Raw genomic sequence first — 5,631 nt, 5'->3', positions numbered from 1 at the left:
TGCTCCAATATAGCAGCAAGACTAGTAGCATCTCTCCACATCCTGAGGGACGAGCAGAGCAGCAAACGCCCAATACACACACACTCACTCACAGCCTAACACACCCCATCACACACACAGCCTAACCCATCCCATCACACCTACACACATATATGATGTTCAAGTTCAGTGTTTGTTTATTTTGTTTTTTTATATACATGTTTTCTGCAATATAATCCTTTTTTATTTTATTTATTAATCTTTGTTTACACTATTATTATTGCTTTATGTTATCAGTATTATTATTTTTGCAATAACTAGCCAAGATAATATATATAATACTATCTTTATTTAATTTAACTATTATTATAATTTTGTGTACTAAATGTTCTAAATCATTTTCTATGTTGTTGTGATGCTTTGGCAATACAAAATGTACTTTTTTGTCATGCCAATAAAGCTTTCTGAATTGAATTGAATTGAATTGAGAGAGAGAGAGAGAGAGAGAGAGTCAGGCAAAGAGAGAGAGGGAGAGAGACAGGCAAAGAGAGAGGGAGAGAGAGAGTCAGGCAAAGAGAGAGAGGGAGAGAGACAGGCAAAGAGAGAGAGAGAGAGAGAGAGAGAGAGAGAGAGAGAGAGGGAGAGAGACAGGCAAAGAGACAAAAACAAACAAACATCCAACAAACAAACACACACCCCATCAGACCCACACACACATGTATATAATGTTCAATTTCTAAGTTCAGTTGTTAAATCATTTCTGTATTATAATCTATTTATTTATTTATTATTATTCCCTATTTATTTTATTATTAATATTTTATATTATTATTTATAATTTTTTTGCTATATCTAGCCATGAATATATATAATATTGTCTTTTTTTAATTTTGTTTTATTATTATTTTCTGTACATAGGCTTTACTAAACGTTCATGTTCTGAATAATTGTCTTGGCAATACAAATGTGTCCAGTCAGTGAACACACTGTTAAACAGCAATCAGAACCGGCTAAATGATCTGAAGAGGGATGCAGAATCAATGATCTCACACAAAGCCTTACTGCACCAGATCAAATCAGAAGAAACAAGATCATTCATGGCTTTAAAATATCGAAAATCTATTAAAATTGTAGATTTCACTGAATTAAAAAACACTGCCTCTAAATTATAACTTGTGTCTCGTTCAATTTTATGTTTCCTAGTATTATAAATACCTGTTTTAGCTTGGCCTAGCAAAACCTTCAAAACCTATTTAAAACTGTATTTAAAACCACAAATAAAAATTTCAACAGAGAGAGAGAGAGAGAGAAAGGCAAAATGGTGATAGAGAGAGAGAGAGACAGGCTAAAGGGCGAGAGAGAGAAAAAGAGAAAGGCTAAAGGGGCGAGAGAGAGAGAGACAGGCTAAAGGGCGAGAGAGAGAGAAAGAGGCAAAATGGCGAGAGAGAGAGAAAGAGGCAAAATGGTGAGAGAGAGAGAGACAGGCTAAAAGGCGAGAGAGAGAGACAGGCTAAAGGGCGAGCGAGAAAGAGAGAGAGAGGGCGAGAGAGAGAGAGAGGGTGAGAGAGAGAGACAGTCTAAAGAGAGAGAGAGGGTGGGCGAGAGAGAGAGAGGGGGTGAGAGAAAGAGAGAGAGAGGGCAAGAGAAAGAGAGCGAGAGAGAGAGGGGCGAGAGAAAGAAAGAGAGAGAGAGACAGGCTAAAGGGCGAGAGAGACAGGCAAAGGGTGAGAGAGAGGGGGGCGAGAGAGAGAGCGAGAGAGAGAGAGGAGGGGCGAGCGAGAGGGCGAGAGAAAGAAAGAGAGAGAGAGAGACAGGCTAAAGGGTGAGAGAGAGAGAAAGAGAGAGAGAGAGAGGGGGGGGCGAGAGAGAGAGGGCGAGAGAAAGAGAGAGAGAGAAGGGGGGGGGGGGCGAGAGAGAGAGAGAGAGAGAAGGGGGGGCGAGAGAGAGAGAGGGCGAGAGAAAGAGATCGAGAGAGAGAGAGAGAATGAGGGGGGGGGGCGAGAGAGAGAGGGCGAGAGAAAGAGAGAGAGAGAGAGAGTGTGTGTGTTTAAGGCTGTTGTGCTGCATGAAAATGCCGGAGACGAGTGTGTGATTTGACAGGAGGAGAGTCGTCTATAGATTTTCGTGTCCATTGTTTGGGCTTATTTGTGTGCCGCTTTACTCAGTCAATCAAATATAATTGACAGCGCTGGGCTGCTGTTGTCCGGGTTAATGCTGGAAAACAGCAGCCGGGAAGTTTCTCCGCTGAACGAGGGAAAAGGTTTCTGCCAGAACGGTGACAATCTTTCATCCGTCAAACACATGAACTGATGCGATGACAGACGAGGATAATAATGTAATCGACCTTTAATTGCGCCGGCGCTCCGTCAGATCCCAACAATCCCACACACTCACACACTCACACCGCGATTAAACATGAGTTAATGATGATGATGATGAAGAGCGAAGCAGAGCTGGGCAGAAAACACCGTCATCACTTTGATTTCTGTCAGATCCTTCCACATTTAATTGCATTTCAAAATCTGTGTTGTGTGTGTGTGTTGTGTGTGTGTGTTGTGTGTGACGGCACGATCAACATCCCGTTTCTAAATTACTGATATGAATCTGTGGAGAAATCTCTGAGTAGACAACTGAGGAAATCCACAGAACCGGCGAAGAAAACAATCAACAGATTTCAGAGATGCTCCTGCCTGTGACCTCTGACCTCTGACCTGAGAATACTCTGTTCCTGCAGCAGTGTGAGTTTGACCTTCCTCTTTATTTGATCAAACTACATCATTCTGATTGAATTCAACATCATTAATGCATCATTTAATCCGACGACACGTTCATATTCCCCCTAAACAGGAGAGAAATGTTCTCCACATGGAGTGTGTTTAATGACACAACACACTCGCGCTGGAAACGGCACACTTCCTCCAGATCAAATATTTACATGTTGAACTAAAATCTGAGGAATGTCATTTTTGCCTCCCAGAGTTTTGAGGGAGAAGTTGCTGACGGGAATCACAGGGAAGCTCATGAGCACAGCTGTTCTTCCAGTGACGTTAATAGAACGTTCCTTCAGTGTTCTCGAAACATGGAGCGTTTTTATTTTAAATGTTTTAGTAATTTAGTTGGACACTCATCTAACGCTTTTTAAATGTTGCTACTTGTTTCAGAACTTTCAGAGAACATTCAAAAGTAACATTCCCATAATGTTTGAAGAATGATACAATGGAATGTTCCCTTAACATCTGCATAACCAAGAGAAAAACATATTTGTAACGTTTTCAACCTTTGGGAAGGTTAGCAGAACATTCTTGACATGGTTTTCATGTGCATCATGTTTTTTTAGCTCGAATAGCAAGTGCCACAAAAATCCATCAAGGAATTAAAGCGCAAATTTCCCGCCACTAATGAGCGAACAGCAGAGGGTCGAATATAACGACATGTTCATGAGGGAACGATCATATCTGATGTTTTTCACACACGTGTAAAAGCCTGAGAGAATGAAGCCAGACTAGAGTAAACGAGCCGTTTGACTCAGAGATCCACTGCTTCATATTTATCAGAGATCGATCGCCTCCTCTTCCCTCTTCCTCCTCCTCCACTTCCTACTCCTCTTCCTCCACCTCCTCTACTTCCTCCTCCTCCTCTATCTCCTCTTCTTCCTCCTCTTCCCTCTTCCTCTTCCTCCACCTCCTCCTCCTTTTCCTCCTCCACCTCCTCTACTTCCTCCTCCTCCTCTATCTCCTCTTCTTCCTCCTCCTCCTCTTCCTCCTCCTCCTCCCCCTTCTCCTCCTCCTCCTTTTCCTTCTCCATCTCCTCTACTTCCTCCTCCTCTTCTTCCTCTTCCCTCTTCCTCCTCCTCCACTTCCTCCTCCTCTTCCTCCACCTCCTCTACTTCCTCCTCCTCCTCTATCTCCTCTTCCCTTTTCCTCCTCCTCGCCCTTCTCCTCTTCCTCCACCTCCTCCTCCTTTTCCTCCTCCACCTCCTCTACTTCCTCCTCCTCCTCTATCTCCTCTTCCCTCTTCCACTTCCCTCTTCCTCCTCTTCCTCTACTTCCTCCTCCTCCTCCTCTCCTTCCTCCTCCTCCTCTATCTCCTCTTCTTCCTCCTCCTCTTCCCTCTTCCTCCACCTCTTCCTCCACTTCCCTCTTCCTCCTCCACCTCCTCTACTTCCTCCTCCTCCTCTATCTCCTCTTCCCTCTTCCTCCTCTTCCACTTCCCTCTTCCTCCTCCTCCTCCTCTTCTTCCTCCTCCTCTTCCCTCTTCTTTCTCCACCTCCTCCCTCTTCTTCCTCCTCCTCCTCTTCCTTTGCTGTCAGTGCTTTAGTCTGTTCGGATTGTCAGGTAGTTATTGCTCCTGTAACCTGCTTCATTGATCCCGGGGGTGTGTGTGTGTGTATACGGAGACTAGTGTTCTCCTGTCTCGGCCCGATGGAATGTCTCGGGTGTTTGTGCTCCAGGAAAGTGGAGTTCCTGATGTCTGCATGTTCCTCCTCTGACACACACATTCACACTGTCCTCCACCGAGCCGGACCTCCATCGCCCTCTTCCTTCTAGAAGAGTCGTCGTTGCTGAAGCTCAACTCTATACTGGCCATTGCATTCCTTCACAGCAGCTTTACAGAAACATGTTGCACCATTAATATCTGACATTCCACAGATCATTCTGCTTAAAGCTTCATTATAAACATGTTGTCATGATCCCATGATTTAGAACATTGTGTCAAAGTTATGATCAAACGTTCTTCCAGTAACATTAATATCATTTTTTTTTCAAAGATATCTGGTCGTCAATAATGTTCTCAAAACGTTGGAACAAAAACATTATTTATACATCATTCATGGAACGTTTTTCTGAAATGTTTTAGTCTAACGGTTTTTAAATGTTACTACTTTTTTTCAGAACGTTCAGAACATTCAAAAGTAACGTTTCCATAATGTTAGAAGAATAAGAACAGAGAGAAAACATTTATTTCTGTTATGTTTTCTCTAATGTTCACATAATCAGTAAAAAACTATCAACGTGATTAAAACTTGATAAATATATGCCTTCTGTCGTCTGATTGATAGCTTAGACTTTTTATTGTAAAAACTAGTAAATCTAAATAAAACTCATAAATTCAAATTTTATGTGAGAATTATGACTATTAAGTACATTTTGACACTTTATTTCAGAATTATGACACTTCATCTCATAATTTGGCTTTTTATGTCATAATATTTACTCAGTCTAAATTGTGACTATAATAGTTATAATTATGACAGTCAGAATTTCGACCTAGTATGTCAAACTTACACGTCATAATTTTCCCATAAAAAGTGATTATGTGAAATTGAGGAAATTATGACAAATTTGGACTTAAAAAGTAGAAATATTGACTAAAAAGGTAATAATTATGATGACAAATTATCGATATATAATGAAAAAAAATACATAATTTCAACTTTTTGTCATAATTAGCCTAAATCAAAATTCTGACTTAAAAAGTAGAAATTGTGACAAAAAAAAAGTTATAATTATGACAAAGAGTTGATATAATGACATAAAAAGTCATAATTTCGAATTGTTTTTGTCATAAATACCATATATGATTTACCAAAGAATTTTGTCCCTCATGTGGCGGAAATGAGCTTCTATAGATGTACAATAAACTGACAGAGAA

At 41.0% G+C, this 5,631-nt stretch overlaps 1 protein-coding gene across 1 annotated transcript in view; it reads left to right on the top strand.

Moving 5' to 3' along the window:
* The first annotated feature begins 2,138 nt into the window (after nucleotides 1-2,138).
* Nucleotides 2,139-5,631, top strand: part of snx2 (sorting nexin 2) — a 23,277-nt gene continuing 19,784 nt past the window's right edge. Inside the window, exon 1 of the mRNA XM_084389694.1 lies at nucleotides 2,139-2,717. The gene's annotated coding sequence lies outside the window, so the exon portion shown is untranslated. The remainder of the gene's footprint in view (nucleotides 2,718-5,631) is intronic.

Source organism: Rutilus rutilus (assembly GCF_951802725.1).
Source record: "Rutilus rutilus genome assembly, chromosome: 19".
NCBI classification, from domain to species: Eukaryota; Metazoa; Chordata; class Actinopteri; order Cypriniformes; family Leuciscidae; genus Rutilus; species Rutilus rutilus.
The sequence above is the reverse complement of the archived record's forward strand: the minus strand, read 5'-3'. Positions and strand labels throughout refer to the sequence as shown.